At 34.2% G+C, this 21375-nt stretch overlaps 1 protein-coding gene and 1 pseudogene across 4 annotated transcripts in view; one reads left to right on the forward strand and one right to left on the reverse strand.

Annotated features, from left to right (window-relative positions):
• The window catches only part of CRY1 (cryptochrome circadian regulator 1), a 77213-nt gene that overhangs the window by 20828 nt on the left and 35010 nt on the right, over nt 1-21375 (forward strand). The gene's annotated exons all lie outside the window — the stretch shown is intronic.
• Nucleotides 14002-14651, reverse strand: LOC130856732 (40S ribosomal protein S8-like; annotated as a pseudogene).

The following is a 21375-nucleotide window of genomic DNA, read 5'->3' on the forward strand; positions in this document are numbered from 1 at the left end:
CTCTGGTATATTCTTCATTGTTTCAGTGGTGAATATACATGTGGGTTTCTTTACATTTATTCCTCTTGGATTTGTAAGGCTCCTTGAACCTGAGAATTGGTATCTTTGATTAGTTCTGAAAATTTTTCAGCTATTACCTTTTCAAATGTCACCAGTACTTTATCCTCTTTCTTCTTTTGGAACTCTGTTTGTACATGTATTAGATGTTTTCACTGTGTTCCTAAGGTCTTCTCCATATTTTCCATCTCTTTGTCTCTCAGTATTTCATTTAAGAAAATTTCTTTATGTCAGCTTTCCATTTCATAAGATCTCTTTTTAACTGCATCATGTTTTATTTCAATTATTTTTTAATACAGAGAAGTCTTCTTTGGTTCTTTTTTCAAACGTGCCATTTCTTACTCAACTTTTTATCCTGTTTTTGTTTTTTGCTTGTTTGCCTGCATTTATTTATAGTTTTCTACTTTAAACACGTTAATTAATTTATATTTGATATCTTTTGAGAACATATACAAACTCAGACCGTGTCTCCATGTTAACTACCTTGGCCCAAGCCACTGCATAGAATATTGCAGTAGTTTCCTTTTAGACTTCCCTGGTTCTGCCTTTCCTCCCATTCAGCCTGTTATGATTCTTTGTAACCAGAAGATCAGTCTTCTAGAGACTTATATCTGGAGTAAAAGGCAACATTCTTTCAATAGTTTATAAGATATTGTGTTGAACTAGAACTCCATAACTTTCTAACCTAATCTCCTACCACTCTGCCTTTCACTCTCTGCGCTGCAGCCATACTGGCCTCTTGAGTATTCTTTTTACAATATTATGCATATTCCCCATCTGGACATTTGCTGTTCCCTCTGCACAGAATGTTTTTCTACCAGCATGGCTTGCTCCCTCACTTTCATTCAGGTCTCTGTGCAGATGTTTCATTATCACTGAGGATTTACCTGACAGTCTTATATAAAATAGCAGTCTTCATTCTTTTATTCCCTAAAATCCCTATTCCCCTTTTAACCTTGTATTATTCACTTATTACCAATAAGTGAATATTGGTAATACACCCAATTTACTATAACACACTGTAAACTTTTACACCCAATTTACTGTAACAAAACAGAAATATTAACTGATTTTTTTTGTTTCTTTATTATTCTGTCACTATCCCACCCCAACTAGAATGTAAGCTATACAATAGTAAGAATGTCTTTTTTAAAAAGTGTCACAGCTGTGTCCCTAATATCTAGTACAGACCCTAGTGCCTAATAGGTTCTCAGTAAATACTTGTTGAATAAATAAATGATTACATAGTGTTGTTCAAGGCACTGTCAATATGCTGAGTAGGTACAGTCATTTTGGGAAAGTCACAAATCATATTACATTAGAATACTGTGGTTCACCTATGACTTTCTAGATTTCTTCTTCTTTTATTATTATTGTTATTTTTGGTGTACTTATTTGGTTACTGTTGGAGAAGACTTCTGGCAAACTTGAGATAATTATGTTTAATTTAGGTCATGGATCAGAAAAATCAGTATAATTTTCAGCATTTTTTAATAAATATTTTCAGAAAAGAAATTTCTTTTAGGCTATCTTACTACAAAAACCCACTATATATAGCTCTCTAAGACAGTTTGCCTTTTACAAATGTTTGACAGATTTTATTTAATTCCATATAAGTCCCCTAGAGCCCCAAAATAGATATACTACCTGATTTTGTCTGTCCTTTTGAGGTTACAATGCAGTGCTCTCTAAAAATAGACAAAGATTAGTAGGAGGCCTAGATTACAAATACTTAAGTGTGATTTTTGAAATGAGAACAGCATAAGTTACGTATACTTGTACTGGTGTAATTTAATTCCAGAAGATATATGATACTTGTATTAAAGATCATCTTACACTGCTATCACAAAGTGAAAATCTGTGATAGTAAAAGACCCATATCAAACATCATCTTTGTGAAACTTTATGACCCTTCCTTGACAGGGTCTGTGTTTTCTTAGTACCATAAACTTAATAATACAGCTTAATAAGAAGTATAGTAGTTTATTTTTATACCTTATTTTCATTAAATTTGGGAGGCCTTAAGGATGGGAATTCTGTATTTGTTTTTGTATCTCAAGAAAATCCCCAAATGTTGATTTAAGGAATGAATGAATGAAAATGCTTTAGATATACTTTTCTACATTTTGTCACTGGTTATTAATATAAAAAAATTTTAAAGACAGTATGGACCATACCACCAGGGGACCATAAAGATAGTGAAAGTTAATACAGACCTAAATATGATTTTTTACCTAAGTAAAATAATGTAGTTCACACAATTAGTTCATTAAGTGCACTTTTGTTATTGCTTTTTTCCCCTCTACTTAGATTATGTTTTGTCATATAATTGTGTAACATCTGTATGGTCAGGGAACATTTTTTATTTTCAGAACTGCAAACACTTGCAATTGGAATTTGTTTGTGGTCCATGACAGACCATGTTTATGGTCCAGATCCTCTTGTTTGGAATTTAAAAAATGTTTCTCTCTTTCTCTGTCATTGGAAACTGCATGACACAATAGACCAGTTGAACTTAACTGATATCTCCAAGACATCACATCCAAAACAAAAAACAAACCAGAATACACATTCTTTCCAAGCACTCATGGAACATTCTCAAGGATAGACAACATACTAGGTCACAAAATAAGCCTCAGCAAATTTAAGAGGGTAGAAATTATTTCAAGCATCTTTTCTGACTACAGTTGTATGAAACTAGAAATCAACCGCATAAAGAAAGACAGGAAAAGAATTAACAATGGAGACTAAACAACTTGCTACTAAAAAAACCAATGGGTCAATGATGTGATCAAAGAAGAAATTGGAAAATACCTTAGAACAAATGAAAATGAAAACACAACCTTAAAAAAATCTATGGGATACAGCAAAACCTGTTTTAAGAGGAAAGTTCATAGTGATACAGGCTTTCCTCAAGAAACAAGAAAAACCTCAAACAAGCTAACCTACCACTAAAATAATTAGAAAAAAAACCAAACAAAACCCAAAGTCAGCAGAAGGAAGGAAATAATAAAGATCAGAGAGGAAATAAATAAAATAGACATGAAAATAGAAAATAGCAGTAAAATCAAGAGCTGTTTTTTTGAAAAGATAAACAAAATTGACACTCTAGCCATGCTCACCAAGAAGAGACCCAAATAAACAAAATAAGAAATACAAGAGGAGAAATAACAATAGATACCACAGAAATACAAAAAAATCATGAGAGTACTATGAAAAATTATATGCCAACAAATTGGACAGCCTAGGCAAAATGGAGAAGTTTCTAAAAGCATACAGCCTGCCAAAACTGAGTCAAGAAGAAATAGATGAGTTGAACAAGTGAGCACTAGAAGTGAGATAAAATCTCTAATTTTATAAACTCCCTCCAAATAAAAGTCTGGATCTGGACAGCTTCACTGGGGAATTCTACCAAACTTAGAAAGAACTTATACCTATCCTGCTCATATTATTACAGAAATTGAAGGTGAGGGAAAACATTCCCAAATTCGTTCTATGAAGCTACCATCACCCTGATACCAAAACCAGACAAAGACACTACAAACAAAGAAAATTACAATGTCTTTGATGAATATAGATGGGAAAATCCTTAACAAAGTGTTAGCAAACCAAATCCAACAATACATACATACCATGATCAAGTTGGGTTCATCCCAGAGTCACAGGGATGTTTCAACATACCAAATCAATGTGATATACCACATGAACAAAAGGAAAGACAGAAACCACATGATCATCTTAATAGGTGCAGAAAAAGCAATTGACCAAGTTCGGTGTATGTTTATGATAAAAATTCTCACCAAAGTGGGTATAGAGGGAACACATCTCAATGTAATAAAAGCTGTTTATGACACATCCACAGCTAACATAATTCTCAGTGGTGGAAAACTGAAAAACTTCCCACTAAATTCAGGAATAAGACAAGGAAGCTCACCCTCACCACTTTTATTCCACATAGTATTGGAAGTCCTAGCCACAGCAGGCAAACAAGAAAAAGATGTAAAAGATATCCAGATTGGAAGGGATGAGGCATAACTGTCAGTATTTTCAGATGACATCATACTCTATGTGGAAAACCCTAAAGTCTCCACACAAAAACTGTTAGAATTAATAAATGAATTCAGCAAAATAGCAATATATAATATTAATATACAGAAATCCATTGTATTTCTTTACACTAACAGTGAAATATCAGAAAAAGAATGTAAAAAAAAATCCTGTTTAAAATCACATCAAAAACTAAAATACCTAGGAATAAACTTAACCAAGGAGATGAAAGACCTATATGCTGAAAACTGTAAAACATTGATAAAGGAAATTGAAGATGATTCAAAGAAATGGAAAGATAGCCCATGCTCTTGAAAGAATTAATATTGTTAAAATTGCCATACTGCCCAAAGCAGTATACAGATTTAATGCAATACCTATCAAAATACCCATGACTTTTTCACAGAACTAGAACAAATGATCCTAGAATTTTTATGGAACCACAGATGACCTAAAATTGCCAAGCAATTCTGAGGAAAAAGAACAAAGCTGGAGGCGTAACCCTCCCAGACTTTGTACTATACTTTACAAAGTAACAGTAGTCAAAACAGGGTGGTATCAGCACAAATTCAGATATATGGATCAATGAGACAGAATAGAGAGCCCAAAAATAAACCCACACACCTGCAGTCAATTAAGCTATGACACAGGAGACAAGAATATACAATGGAGAAAAGATAGTCTCTTCATTAAGTGGTATTGGGAAAGCTGAACAGCTGCATATAAATCAATGAAATTTGAACACTTTCTCACACTATATACAAAAATTAGCTCCAAATGGCTTAAAGACCTAAATATATTATATGACATCATAAAACTCCTAGAAGAGAATATAGGCAAAACATTCTCTGACATAAATCACAGCAATATTTTCTTAGGTCTTCCTCCCAAGGCAAAAGATATAAAGCAAAAAACAAACAAAGAACACACGGGGCCTAATCAAACTTAAAAGCTTTTGCACCGCAAAGGAAACCATCAACAAAATGAGAAGACAGACAGTGGGCTGGGAGAAAATATTTGCAAATGATGTGACGGATGAGGGGTTAATATTCAAAATACACAAATAGCTCATACAATTTAATATCAAAAAAAAATATATAGTCAAAAAGTGAGTAGAAGACCTGAATAGAAATTTTACCAAAGAAAACATATAGATGGCCAACAGGCACATGAAAAGATGCTCAACATCGCTAATTATTAGAGAAATGCAAATCAAAATGACAATGAGGTGTTACCTCACACAGGTCAGAATGGCTGTTTCAAAATCTCTACAAATAATAAATGTTGGAGAGAGTGTGGAGAAAAGGGAACCCTCCTACACTGTTGGTGGGAATGTAAATTGGTGCAGCCACTATGGAAAACAGTATGAGGTTACTTAAAAAGCTAAAAATAGAGTTGCCATATAATCCAACAATCCCACCGCTGGGTATATATCCAGAAAAGACAAAAACTCTTAACTTGAAACTATATGTGCACCCCAATGTTCATAGAAGCATGGTTTACAATAGCCAAGACATGGAATCTACCCAAGTGTCCATCAACAGACAATTGGTTTAAGAAGATGTGATATACATATACATATACATATACATATACATGTACACACACACTCTCACACATACAATGGAATATTATTCAATCATAAGAAAAGAATGAAATATTGTCATTTGGACCTAGGGAATATATTTAGTGAAGTACAGGCAGGGAAAGACAAATATGTGGTATCACTTAAATGTGGAATCTAAAAAATAATACAAGTGAATACAAAACATTAACAGACTCACAGACAAAGAAAACAAATTTATGGTTACCAAAGGGAAAAGGGAGGCGAAGAGGAATAAATTAGGAGTATGGGATTAATGGATACAGCCTACTATATATAAAATAGGCAACATGGATTTACCTCATAGCACATGGAATTATATTCAATATCTTGTAATAACCTAAATGGAAAATAATCTAGGAAAAAACCCATATAATATGAATCATTTTGCTATATACCTGAAACTAACACAATATTGTAAAACAACTATAATTTTTAAAAAAGAGAGATTTCAGAATGATTCCAGTCAGTGGTTAGTAGATCCTCCCAGCTAGACTAAAGAGCTGAAAAATCTTAAGGGTGTTGTCCCATAGAACTTTAACATATTGCCCAAATCGGAGAGAGGCCTGTTAAGAGAAGTATTGAGGATGTGACCTCTCTTGAATTGAGAGGACTAAGTCAAATTCATAGGAAATTCATTGTTTTAAAGAGAGTTCTACTGGTGGAAGCACCGCAGTATGAACTGAGATGCTTCAAATTGCAGGAAGGCTTCTGGGGACCCAACTTTCTTTGAGTAGAAACAGAGTAAGAAAGCCAATCAGCTGCCAACAAGGGCTATTACTTATGGAAATGCAAAGTCCCCTCTAAGGGCAGAGCTCTGAAGAACAAAGGACTGAAGTCTATTCTACTTAGTAAAGCACACTTTCCTGACTTTTCTCTTCCCTGTCCCCTCACTTGTGCTCCCTGAGACAACCTTCAAGTAAACTTCCCATTTTCAAGTTCTTGTCTCAGGGTCTAATTTTAGAAAAGCCAGACTATGATGCCAGGCATCCTTATTTTGTCCTTGATTGTAGTAGAAACTCCTCTAGTGTTGATGATGCTGGATAACTCTGGAGAGAAGGGTTGAGCGACCCAAGACCTGGTAAGAAGACACATGGGTAGGGAGAAGCTGAGGAGGATGAGGAGTCCCAAGAATAAGTTAGATTTTGGGGGTCAGCAGAGGGTCATGGCCAGTGAGAAAGCTGGGGTACGGAATAGCACTAATGCTTTAGGGTGGAGATGTCTAATATTCAACTTTTGTTACCTGTCTTATAGTGTCATTTCCTATCACTACCCTAAACTTTCAATAAGAGCCTGCTGTCCATTTAAAAAAAATGGTGGAAGATAGGTATGAAGTATCCAACTATTTTTTATCACTGTTTTTTGATAGATTAGTTGTTGAATTCCATCAAATTCCTTTTATTAACATTGTGACTCATCCACTCTTCTCCAGTTGGACCATTATGAATAAAGCTACTGTGAACATTTTTGTACATCTCCCACTAAACATGTCCACACATTTTGGGGGGACATATACATAGGAATGGCATTGCTGGATCATAGGGTGGGCATTTCTTCACTGTTAGTAGACGCTGCCAGTTTTCCAAAGTGGTTATATCATACACATTCCTACCAGCAATGCAGGGGAGTGTAAGATGACCTATGTTGTTATCAACACTTGTTATTGTTAGTCTTTTTATTTTCAATCATTCTGATAGATGTGAAGTGTTGTTTCATTATAGCTTTAGTTTTCACTTTGTGGTTACCAAAGAAGTTGAGTGTTTTTTCATGTGATTAGCAGTCATTAGATACTCTCTTTGGGGAAGTGCCTGTTCAGGTCCCTTGTCCATTTTTCCATTGTGTTAATATTTTTCTCACTGATTTATAAAATTTCATTAAATACATTTTTAAACAACAAATATGGGGGTTAAGATGGGCTGAAGTAAAAGCATGGGAAAAGATATACCATGCAAAGGCTAACAGAAAGCTGGTATTGCTTTAGTAGTATCAGATAAAGTTGTTTAAAGTAAGAAGCATAATTATTAGAAATAAGGAGGAGTGTTTCACAGTCATTAAAATGGATAGTCCTCCAGAAAGATACAGCAATTCTAAATTTGTATGTGTAAAATATAGCCTCAAAATACAGAAAGCCAAAATTGATAGAACTAAAAAGAGAAATAAAAAATTCAGTCACAGAGAAAGAGTAATACACTTCTTATAGTAACTAATGGAACAAGCAGACCAAATATTAGTAGTGTTATAAAGGATTAGAACAATACAATTAACAGCTTTGACTTAATTCATGTATGTAGACCATTTTATCAAACACCTACAGTGAACATATTCTTTTCAAGGACACATCAAAAGATTAACGAAATTAATTGTATCCTGGGTCATAAAGCAAGTCTAATATTTCACAACATTGAAGTAACAGAGAATATGTTCTCTAATCACAATTAAATAAGCTCAGAATTAATAACAAAAAGATAATTAGAAAAGCTCCAAATACTGATAGTTAAGCAATATTCTTATAAATAATAAAGAAGAAATTACAGTGGGATTTTAAAATATTTTGAACTAAATGATAATGACCATGACATATGAAAATTTGTAGAATACAGCTAAAGACATTTATGGCCCTAAAAGCATCAAGTTGAAAAGAAGAAAGCCTGAAAAATCTAAGACATAAGCATTCCTTTCCAAGAAGTTGAAAAAAAAAATCAGAAAAAATAAACTGCAAGAAAGTGAAAGGAAGGAAATAATGAATATGAACAAAAATTAAAACTGAAAACTTTATTCCACCTCTTGAAACAAACAGAATAAAACAAATAAAATCCCAACAGCTCTTTGTCCTGTATTCTCCCATCTCAATAAATAGAAATTTTATCCTATCATGTGCTCTGAATTTGGAATCAACTTTAACTGCTCTCTTTCTCTCATACCTCACGTTTGTCAGGTGATCCTATAGGTTATACCTTAAAAATATATCCAGAATCCAGTCACTTCTCATTCCCTTCATTGGTTACAGCCTGACCTAAGCCATCATTATCTCTCACCTGGATAACTGCCGTAATTTCTTAATTGATCTTTCTGTTCCCTCTCTTAGCCAAATTCTTCATACGATAGTCAGAATTACCCTGTAAAACTTTCATGTCACTCTTGTTCTCTTATCTTTCCAGTCCCTCTCCATTTCTCTTGGCATAAAAACCAAAGAAAGCCCTTACAATGGCCAAGGAGACCCTAAATAATTTGCTCACCTCATCTTATTTTTTGCCTTCTTTCTGTCCCTCCCCGAACTGCAACCATACTGGCCATCTTGCTGTTCCTCAGACATGCTATTGAATCTCTAGGCTGTTACACTTGCTGTTCCTTTTCCCAGGTATCCACTTGGCTTACTACCTCACTTCAGGATTCTGCTAAGTATCACCTTATTAATGAAATCTTCTCAATCAGTCCATAAAACAATAATCCCCTTCCCCCATACTTGGCACTCCATACTTTTTTTTTTTCTATAATATATGCCTGGCACATAGTAGGCACTGAAGTGTTTCTTTGTTAAATGAACAAATTCATGGATGGAACTATTCAAATGGTTACTATTGGTAGAGATGTGAAAGTAATATCTATGTAGGAAAGAACTTCCCAAACCTGTTTATTTCAGGATGCAATGCTCTGATTCATCTGTTTTTTGTTTTGTCTTGAAATGATTTTAGGCTTACAGAAGCATTGCAAAGATAATAGAGAGTTTCCATGTATCCTTCACCCAGCATCTCTTAATGTTAATACCTTATATAATCATAGTACAACTATCAAAAGTAAGAATTTGGCATTGGTACAATGCTGTTAATGAAACTACAGACTTTATTTGAATTTCACCAATTTTTCCACTAATATTTTTTCTGTCCCAGAGTCCAGTCTAGAATTCCCTATTGCATTTAATCGTCATGTCTCCTTAATTTCTTCTGGCCGATAACAATACCTCAGTCTTTCCTTGTCTTTCAAGACCTTAAGACTTTTAAAAGTACCAGTCAGACATTTTGTAGGATATCCCTCAATTTGGACTTATCTGATGTGTCCTCATGATTAGATCAAGGTTTTGCATTTTTGAAAAATACCGCAGAAGTGATGTGGCCTTCTCATATAAGGGGAGACGTGGTATCAATGTGTCTTATTACTGGTAATATTACCCTTGATCATGTGGTTAAGATAGCTTCTTCCAGCTTTCTCCATTGTAAAATTGCTATTTTTTTCTTTGTAATTAATAAATATCTTGGAAGAGATATTTTGAGACTATATAAATACTCTTTTTCTCCTTATACTTTCAGAAATCAGATGTTAATTTTAGTATTCATCAGTGGCTCTTGCTTGAAACAATTATTATGTGCTATTCCAATCATGATTTTTTTCATTTCTTCTACATTAGTTGGAATTCTTCTGTAATGAAGACTTGTTCCTTCTTCCCCCATTTATTTAATTATTCAATAATTTATTTATAAAAGTGTGGATTTATTCTTTGGGTTATAATCTATTACTGTTACTACTTATTTTGTTTAAATTGGTCCAGTTTTGACATCCGTCTTATTTTTAGACATGTACCCATCTTATTTCTCTTTAGTACTTCCTTACTTTCTGGCACCATGAGAAGCTCCAGCTCAACTTGTATTTTTCTTGCTCTGCCCTGAAATCAGCCACTGCTCTGTGGAATCTTGGTTCTTCTTCTTGGAGAAGGATATTTAGAAATCAAGATCTGGGTACCATGTTTCATCTTTTATAGCCTTTTTCGTCTTTCCTGGCACTTTTCCCCCCTTCTTTTTCATAGTCCTACTACGATGAAAACCTCTGAAAAACTTGACCTATTTGTAGAGAAAAATTAGCACTATTAGAAGAGAATTTTCTGGTAGGATTATCAGAAAACCAATATATGTAACTGTCATTTGCTTCTGTACATGTAAACAAATCTGTGTTGAACAGATTTTATTTAGTTCTATTTTAATCCTCTAAAGCCTAGAAGTAGATTTTAAATATGATTTTTGGCCTGTCCTCATAGTGTTACATTGTAATGGTTTCTAAAAATACACATGGAATAGTGAAAGTCTTAGATTTCAAGTACCTTTGTGATTTGGGGATTAGGGAGGCATAAATTACATAGCCTTATACTAGTGTAAATTAACCTCAGAAGTTAAAATATATTTCAAGTAAAGACTGACTTAAACTGCTGTCAAAAAGTGCTGTGATAGATGCTAAAGATCCAGATCAGTCATATCTTTGTAAAATTTTAGAGATCTTCCTCAGCATACTTGCCTTCCTTCTACATGTCCTTTAACAATAGGGACTTCAATAATACAATATATTAATTACTAGAATAATAAATTTGCACATCTTATTTTCATTGAACTTGGAGGCTCCAAGGACTGGAATTCAGGATTTATGTTTTTGTGTCCTATGTAGATGCCCAGATGTTGGTTGTATGAATGGAAGAATATACCTCAGAATATGTGACTACATTTTATTAGATTACTAATAATTAACTCTCAGATATCTCTGAAGAGAGTGAAAGTTAATGTGAATCTAAGTGAGTCTGTTTACAAATAAGAAATGATAGGATAATACTTTGGGTTCATTTAGTTTCACTTATATTTCTCTCTCTAAGCATAGAACAAGTTCTGTATGTAGTTATATAGCATCTATAAAGATGAGACGTTTCTTATTTTCAACTATGAAATTAATGGGATGTGTCTGAGGTCCATGACTGGTTCATAACTCACTTATTAGTAATGAAATAAAATTGACCCCTCTATGTTGTCGAGAATTGCATCAGTCTTAGGATTCTCAAATTTCAGTTTGATTTCCATGTTATCTTCTTCTCCCCGGCCCCTTTTTTTTGACACTTTTACCATCTCACCCCCTACTCTGTCCTTCTTTGTTCATTCTTGCTTCTCTGTCCCATCAGTCTTTGCTTCTCTGTCCTGTATACTCTTGTTTTTTTCTATCATGTGTCCTTACTTCTCTCATGTGTTATTACATCTTTATCCCATTTATCTGCCCTCCCTCCCTCTCTTCCTTCCCTCAGTCGTTCTTTGCATATTTCCTTCTAGTAATACACTTATCTATCCTCTGCTTCTATATATCCAGACCTCATTACATCCTTTCTGTTCTTTTTCCTTCTCTCTCTTCAGCTGCCTTTCTGACCTATCATTCCTTCTGTTCTTTCAAAGTGAAGGAACAGTTCTTCATCAGTTTTTCTTTTCCTTTACCTAGTCTTATGACTACCATATATGTACTGAAGAATTCCAATTTTATATCTTCCACCCACACTGCCACCTTGGCTCTAGATTGAACAATGTCACTTCCTTTGCTATGTAATCTCTTGAATTCCTACCCAGATACCAACTGCTCTTACCATTTTCACTATTATCACTCTTATTCATGCTACCATCATGTCTTCTTTAGAGTAGTATAGTAACCTTCTAAGTGGTCTTCCTATTTCTTCTTTTTGCCTGATACTCATTTTCTACCCAGCAGTCCAAGTGATTATTTTAAAAGTTAATTCATGTCATGTCCCAATTTCTGCTCAAAACCTTTCAAAGGATTCCTGATCTTTTTTATTATTATTATTGAGGTAACATTGGTTTGTAACACAGAAGTTTCAAGTATAAATTGTAATTCGATTTGTCTGTATACTGCAGAGTGTTTACACTAATACAGTCACCATACAATTAACCCCCTTTACCTATTTTGTACTTCCATCCTCTGGTAACCACCAATCTTATTTTTCACAGATGAAAATAAAGATCTTATTAAATCTTTTTTTCCCAGCTTTATTGAGATATAATTGACATGTAACTAGTCTTTTTCTGAAGGAGAGAAATTTCAAGTAGGACTGTTAGACTACTGAAGCATTACACATACATCTGGGAAAGCATGCTTTTGAACATGTGAGACAGATTTTATTTAGTTACATGTAAATCCTGTAAAGCCTAGAAGTACATCTTATACTTGATTTTGGCGTAACCTGGTAGTCACAATGCTGTGGTTTCTAAAATTAAACAAGGAGTAAGAGTTCTAGATTATAAATAGCTTTGTGATTTTTGAGATCAGAGAGGCTTAAGTTACATAGATTGTATTAGTCTAAATGATTCCAGAGACTGAGTGATCCTGACCCTTTTAAACACTATTACTAATTCTAATAATTTTCCATGTATTTCTTTTTTTATATGTTGATAGTGCCAATGGCCATATCATCTATCAGTAATCATGCTTTTGTTTCTTCCTTTCTTATCCTTATACCTTTCATCTGTTGATCTTCTTATTGCTACACTTGTTAGTCCTGCTAGTACCAGGTTGAATAGAAGCAATGGCAGGCATCGTTGTCTTCTTCCCAATCCTAAAAGAAGTACTTTTAACATTTTACCATTAAATATGATGTTTTCTGTACTTTTTGTGAATGCCCTTTTTTACATTAAGGAGGTTTGTTGAGGCTAAATGGAAATTGAATTTAAATAGCTACTCTTTTTGCATATGCTTAGTGGTCATGTGAAATTTCTTTTTTCTATGAATGAGGTGAAAACACTAACCAGTTTTTAAGCATTAAACTAATCAACTTTCTGAGGATAAGCCCAACTTGATCATTATGTATATTTTTTAATGTATTGTTGTATTTGGCTTGCTAACATGGTATGCTTGTGAGTGAGATTAGTTTGTAATTTTCCTTTTGTACTGTCCTCGTCTGATTTTGGTGTCAAGATAAATCTCACTTCATAAAGTGAATTGAGGAGTGTTCCTTTTTTGTCTGTCCTCTGGATGAGTTTAGAATCCTCTATAAAATTAAAACTCTATTTCATGAATGTTTGGTAGAATTTATCTGTACAGCTGACTGGCTGTTGTGTTTTCCATGTAAGATTTTTAACCATGAATTCAGTTTCTTTAATAGCTATGAGACCATTCATGTTCTTTTTCTGCTCTTAAGTAAGTTTTGGTAAGTTTTAAATTTCTTCTTGTATCAGTTTTGGTAAGAAATTTATCCATTTTATCAAAGTTTTCAAATTTATTTGCATAAAATTGTTCATACTACCTTATTTTCCGTTTAATCTCTGCAATGTCTGAGATTTTATCCTTTTTATTCTTAATATTGCTTATTTTGCCTTCTCTCAATTTTTCCCTTAATTTACGTTGTCAGAGATTTATAATATTGTTTCTTTAAGTCATAAATTTTGGCTTTGTTGTTTCTATTATGTATTTGTGTTTTTTCACTAATTGCTGCTCTTGATAATTTCTTTCTTTCTTTTTTAGAACAATAAACACTGTTATTACTTGAGCTAAGATAAGAAGGAGGGGGATTTGTCTTTCCAGGCACTGAATTTCCTCAGGTAGAACTCCAGCTCCTTGCACTCTAGCACATAGCCATCTGCTCGGCCACACTGGCCTGGTCTTGAAACAGTGCATGCAAGAAGCTTGCCCTGCTGGAACTCTCCTGCAGAAGACTGCTGATTTTGGCATTCTTTTTCCTTTCATCATATTTCTTATGAATTTTCTTTGATCATTTTTTGTTTAAAATCCATTCCTCCTTGGAAGTCAGCTTGGCTCCCTTCTTGAGGCCCAGGAGCAGTGCATAGTGGGACTCCTACCACTGTCAGAATAGTGTGCTATCAGTGAGCACGATGCAGTTCTTCACCAGGGTCTTGGTACTGACCAGTTCATTGTTGGATACACTGTAAACAACAATAATCCTCATTTTGTGCTCACAACACTCCACGCCTCAGGAGACATTCCCCATGTCCAGCCTCAAGGTACAGTACTTCTTGCTGCCTCCCTGCACGTGAACTGTGTGTATGAGGCTGGGGTCAATCTTAGTGTTGGCACTGGGGATTCCCAGCTCCTACTTCTGCTCTCGCTCCTGGTCTTGTGGCACTTGGGCCAGTTGTCCCAAGATATGCCTGTTGCTCAGTGCTGGCTGGAAAAAGAGCATTTCCTTCTTTATATATTTTTAGGATTTATTCTGCTGTTTTCCTAACTCAATTTCAAGTCTTTTTTTCTAATGTAAACATTTAAGCCTATATATTTTCCTTTAATACTGCTGTTTTGTTGTTTTGCTTTCGGCACATTTTAGACATATTTTCTTCATTGTCACTCAGTTTTAGGTATTTGCTAAAATTCATTGTGATGTGCTTTGTCCAATAAATTGTTTGGAGAAGTGTTTTTTAATTTCAAAGTGTATAATAGATACCGATTCCTTTAAATTTGTTGGATAGTGTTATGACCTAGTACAGGGTCAGTTTTCATGAGTATTCCATGTATACTTGAATAAACATTCTCTGCTTATTGGATATAGTGTTCTCTGACTGCTTTATACCTTATGGTGTATCTAGACATGGATCCTCTCTCTCTCTGTCTCTGTCTCATCTTTCCGTCTCTGTTATGTCTGCTCATTTTCATCTGTTCTTTATTTCTGTTTTTATTTCCCCTCCTCTCCATCTCACCTCCCAACTCTATTCCCGTGTTCCTCTCTTTCTTACCCTGCTTGAGATTCATGAGCTTCTTGAATTGATATCTTTCAGTGGTCCTGAAAAATTCTCAGTAATTTTCAGGGCTCTTATTCTGCAACTTGGATTAAGTTCTTGTTTCTTTGTTTATTTTATGATTGATTGATTGATTGAATGATTTTTTGGTGGAACTTTTTCTGTAGAAATTGAAGCATGGGTTGAAATTGAGAATCCAGAGAGTATTTATAATTTCTTTTAACAATTATCTCAGATCACAGCCAACCTGGGATCACGTTAAATGCAATGATATGGTTGAGGTGTTTTGGTACCATTTTAATCCCATGAATTTGAATTGAGATTATGCAGTGGGGGGGGGTGATGCACAAGAATTTTTTAATGAAATAACTAATTTTAGATGTATAGAAAATGGGCAAATATAGTAGAGAGTTCCTGGTTACTCTATACCCAGTTCCCCCAATATTAACATCTTACATTACCACCATATTTTTGTCAAATCTAAGAAATCATAGCAGTAGCTAAATTCCAGACTGTATTCAGATTTCCACTAATGTTCTTTTTCTGTTCCAGGATTTCATCCAAAATACCATACTGCATTTAGTCATGTGTCCCTAGTCTCCTCTGTCCTGTTCCTCAGGCTTCCCTTGTTTTTTATGACCTTTTTGATTTAGAGTACTGGTCATGTATCTTGTAGAATAGTCTTCAATTTAGTTTTGTATGATGTTTTTCTCATCTTTAGAGTGGGGTTATGGGTTTTGTGGAAAATATCACAGAGGTGAAATGTTCTTCTCATCGTATTATATATCAAGATGTACATGATGCACGACTGACTTATTACTGATGATGTTTGCTCTGATCATGTGGCTAAGGTAGTGTTTGCCAGTTTTCTCCACTGTAAAATTACTGTGTTTAACCTTTCCATTCAAGAATGGAAGATTTTATTTTCTTTCAGCCCAGTCTGAGTAGGGACAGGCAAGTTTCCTTCTTGTCCTAGTCTGTCCTATTAAGATTTATGTCTTATTTATATTTGAACTGTGAATGGAGCTCTTTAAAGCCCAGGCTTTATACTGAGGGTATATTATTAGTTTTCTCAGTTGGATGGGCCTTGGGTTTTATCTCCTGTCCTCCTCAACCTGGATTATGTTCAGGGTTTCCAGGGCTCTGTAGAAATCCTCAAGGCTAAAACTGACCTTAGCACTCTGCTTAACCTCTTATGGCTCCTTACTTTCGGGGCAGTCCAGTGAATTATGTTTAAAAGTTTTCTTTTGTTGTTTTTTGTTAGCTTGTTGTTAGTTTTTTCTGTTAGAGTATGTTAATCCAATGTACTGTCAGCAACAGAAGTTGGTAGGTTTCCTTTGAAATTGATTTTGAATATTTTTTGAAATGTTAACAGTTGTGTTGGGGGGAAATACAGCTTAGAATTAGAAAGTATGATACCTGTAGTCATTCTCTCAGTGCCTCACTCCCCATCCTCCCTGCCCCCCCCCCCGCCCACTGCCCGAACACACACAGTTCTTACAGATTTCTTGATTTAAGGATACTGTTTTCTCTATTTTGATTGCTCTTTCCTGCTTGATCCTCATGATCAACACCTATTGATTACAAATTCTACTCAAATGTTTTCTCCCTCATGCCTTCTCCTGTCTCCTTTTCCCTGCCCCCTCCCCCAGAGTTTGATTTCTTCTGTGCTACCATAATATACCCTTCATTAAGTAATATGAATACATATATATATCAGTGTTGGTTTGAATATTATGGTAGATGTTATTATTGTTCACATTATTCACCTGCAGGAAATTTATGCTTCTGCCTTCTTGAAGTTTGACTTGGCAATGTGACCTGCTTTAACCAATTAAATGTGAGCAGAAGTGCCTTGCCTGATCTGCAATAGATACATAGCTCGAGTGAGAAATAAGCTTGTTATTTTAAGACACTCAGCTTTGGGATTTGTTTGTTACCTCAGTGTATCCTAACATATTCTGTCTTAATTGACACACATGCTCATCCCCCATCTTGAAAGCAAAAGCTGTATTCTAGTCATCTTTATGTCCTTAAAGCTATAAGACTAATTTTCCTAAAATATTTTTGATTATTATATGTCCTTCAGGAAAGTAACATTATGTAGTGCAAAGAGCATGGGTTTCGAGTCAGACACATTGAAATTAACATTTTTTTACTTCATTGCTTAGCTGAGTTACTTTGGAAGATGTCCTTGATGAGTTTTAGGTTCATTATTAAAACAAGATACCTTACAAAGTTATTGGGAATATACTATATGTAAAGTACCTAGTACAGTAGACATTCTTTCCCTCTCATGTTTCTTACTTCTCCATTGACTATTTTTTTTAAATTTTATTTATTTATTTATTATTTTTGGGGGGGTACACCAAGTTCAATCATCTGTTTTTATACACATATCCCCGTATTCCCTCCCTCCCTTGACTCCCCCCCCACCCTCCCTCGAGTCCCCCCCACCCTCCCCGTCCCAGTCCTCTAAGGCATCTTCCATCCTCGAGTTGAACTCCCTTTGTTATACAACAACTTCCCACTGGCTATCTATTTTACAGTTGGTACTATATATATGTCTGTGCTACTCTCTCGCTTCGTCTCAGCTTCCCCTTTACCCCCCGCTCCATTGACTATTGAATCAAGTCTTTGAAAGTCCCTTTCTTCTGCCTTCATTAATTTATTTATTTGGTTACTCATTAAATAAATATCTTTTGAACTTCTGCTATATGTCAGGCATTGTCTAGTTACTGGGAAGTGGTGTACAAGGCCTCGTCCCAGTCTTTAAGGAGGTTACAGTCCTATGGCCAATAATTCTCCCTTCCTATCTTCATCTATTAAAATCATATTAATACTGCAAGGCCTCTCTCTACTATCACTTTGAAATTTTTGCCTAAATTTCTCCCCATCTCAAAAAAAAAAAAAAAGAAAGAAAAAAAACCCAGAAGTGATTTCTCCTTCTTGATTTTTCAAAGTGAATTAATGGTATTCATATGTCTCTTATAATATATATTGCATTCTGCTGTAACAGGTTCTGTTATATTCATATACGTCATGTACATTTTCAGGTTTCTTTTCTAGATTTTAAATTCCTTAAGTGTTGGAATTTTGTATCATTTATCTGTATTCCCCAAATCAAGAAAATTATGTGAATAATGAATGATGTCATTCCTTAGATGGTGTTTTAGGAATTTATGGGGGCATTTTTGGTAGTCACAGTGATTGGAGGAGAGGCTGAGAATGGAAAACTTCTTGCAATGCTCAGGACAGTCTCTCAAAATAAATAGTTGTCCTGAGTCCCACATAACTTTCAAATATTCTACTAGATGTTTAGATGTTTCATGAGACATCTAGTAAGTGAAAAACTTATTCATGATTTCAAAATCTAGAGCCTAAATCCATTTTTATGTGTAAACACTAGGTATTTTTTACACAATTTTAATATACATTGAGTGTTCCTGAAATATATGTATCATCCATGTGATGATACATGGATGATTGAACCTTGTCCAGACTTTTCCTAAGTCTTGCTCAACATTACAGAAAATTATGTTACCAAAGGCAGTACCACTCATGCTATTTGAGTCACCAATAATACAACTATATCATTCTGTTTTTGTAGCTCTTGAATTTAAAGTGATTCTGTATGTAGGTGTAGGCATCCAACTCATTCATTGTCTTTTTGTTTCATGCCCAGATGTTTACTTATGGGAAGTAAATGTTTCTTCTTTTTAAAATATAAATGACTGTCCCTAAAATTCTCTCATATATTATATTGGAGCATTATGTTAATGCTTTAAAATTGTATATTAGGATATGTTATATTATCTATGAATTTCATTTCAGAATTTAAAAGAGGGCAGTGAAAAATATTTGTTATAAAAAGTGACATTGTATCATGGTATAGAACCACTGATTTATGAAGCATTGGAGCCTGGAAAAATACAAAATATGCTTTTAAAATGCATCTTTAATCCTTATTCAACATTAAACTATTCTCTTCAGGGAAAGTATATATCACAGATATTCTGACAACCTGAATAATGTTAGATAAGAACACTAAAAATTTGTTACAAACCAGAAAAAAAAGCATATGTAAACTTTATTCAATTTATAAAGAGACAAATTGCTATTTATAATTTTTGAATTTCTAATGAAACACCATAAACTGCTTAATGACTGAGACTTCCATTTTTTCCTCTATTGTAGTTAATATATCCAGAACTTTTATTTTTAAAAATTTGACTCTGTTGTTTCATAAGGAGGAAGGGTAGAAGAGAATATATTTTGCATGTGATTTAATATAATCTTCATTTATAGTCTGTAAATCACTTCTCTGGGGTCAGCAATGAATTGTTTTGGTTTAGATATTCTAAGTGTAGTTTTCATTGTTGAGCATGTGATAAGATATATTTTATAAACTAAAGTGCAGAACCAGATGGCTTTGTCCTGGTATGATACATGTTAATTCATAATGCTTTGTTTTTAGCAGGAATGGGATTATGTTGTATCTTACCATTGCCTTTTTTAGACTGTTTTATAGACAGAACTAGAAATTCTAGTTATATAAAGCTGTTCTAGTGCATGCTGGAAAGTAGGTCATTGTTATGGGGAGTATACCAAACTGCCCACTGGTTGCTATAGCAATGACCTACTTTAAGAAACTATTTCTGTTGATTCATGTTGAAATCATCTTTTGGAACTGGTATAAGGAAACTCACCATATGTAAATTTTTCTAATAGCAATAAGGTAGTGATCACTGGAGTTAAAAAAAAAATCCTTAAAGTGTTTAAAGTGAAGAAATGTATTTTCTCAGCTAACACTTCTTCATTTTACTTTGAAGTGCTGCAATTAGTATTATAATTAAATAGCACCAAAACTATTCTTCTGTGTAGGCAATACAGTTATGCAAAGGGGTGTAGTGAGTTTTACTACCATTTGGCTTATTTAAAAATCAACCCCTTGCATGTAGTTAATAGCATTATTAACTGAGCCTTCAAATGGATATGGTTTCAAGAAAACAGTAAACATGCCAAATTGAATAAGGTGTGAAAATATGTTCCTATTAAAATTGTACCTTATGGGGAGTTCCCTGGTGGGCTAGTGGTTAGGATTCTGGGCTTTCACTGCCGTGGCCCGGGTTCAGTCTCTGGTCGGGGAAATAAGATCCCGCAAGCTGAGTGGTGCGGTCAAAAAAAAAAATAATGTACCTTATGTAATTTCAGTGTGTTGTATTAAATCATTCCATTCAATATTGGATTCCTGTTCTTAGATACATGCATTTGTAATATATAAAGGTTGAAATTGGTGTGTTCTCTGAAACACATTGACTCTGAACTGTGGCAGAATTCACTCTCTTCCAGTAGGGTAAAGGATGAAAGGTTAGACTTTATATAGTACCCTTTGAAGTAACATTATTCCTTCAACACTAAAAAGAAATCTTACCTGTCAATGAGTTGATACTTTGAACTTGGTTTGTTGGAGATTTCATGGTATTATCAAGGAAGAATCATATGCTTAGAGATTAGTTGATTCAGAGCTTTAATTGCACTGTATCTTGTATACATATTCATATTCACATTTGCCTTGCCTTTTGGGAAAGATTTTCATCAAACCTTTGTTCAGAGTCACATTCAGAGAAAGTTAAGAGTTCAAGATGATTGTGTATATAAGTGTAGGCATCTAAATAATTCATTGTCTTCTGTTGTCTTGCCCAGGTATTTATATATAGAAATACATGTTACTTTTTTCAAAACTATAAATTTTTCCCAAGAGAATAATTATAACTTCTGCTTAATGAATATCTACCAAGTACTAGTGATTTCATGCTCTTTCTAATCCTTTCAACAGATGTTCAAGACAACTCTATTGGTCATTTTCTCCTATTTCTGATTGTTTCAACAAATTATATAAGACACCTGATGAGAGTTGTTTGCCAAATGTAGAATCCAAAACACAGGTAAAGAAAACTGTATAGTCAGGAATAAGACACAGATACTTAATTTGAAATCCTTCAGGAGGAGAAGGTGATCTATATATGATAGCTATCATATAATGTACAATCTGAGTTTCTATAGGATAAGGTACATTATGTCCTTTGACGGTTTAGGGGATGGAGAAATTACTTTCAGGTAGAAGACTGAAGATTAGTAGAATGTGAACTTGAAGAGATGGGAATTGGGAAA

Source organism: Hippopotamus amphibius, chromosome 7, assembly GCF_030028045.1.
Source record: "Hippopotamus amphibius kiboko isolate mHipAmp2 chromosome 7, mHipAmp2.hap2, whole genome shotgun sequence".
NCBI classification, from domain to species: Eukaryota; Metazoa; Chordata; class Mammalia; order Artiodactyla; family Hippopotamidae; genus Hippopotamus; species Hippopotamus amphibius.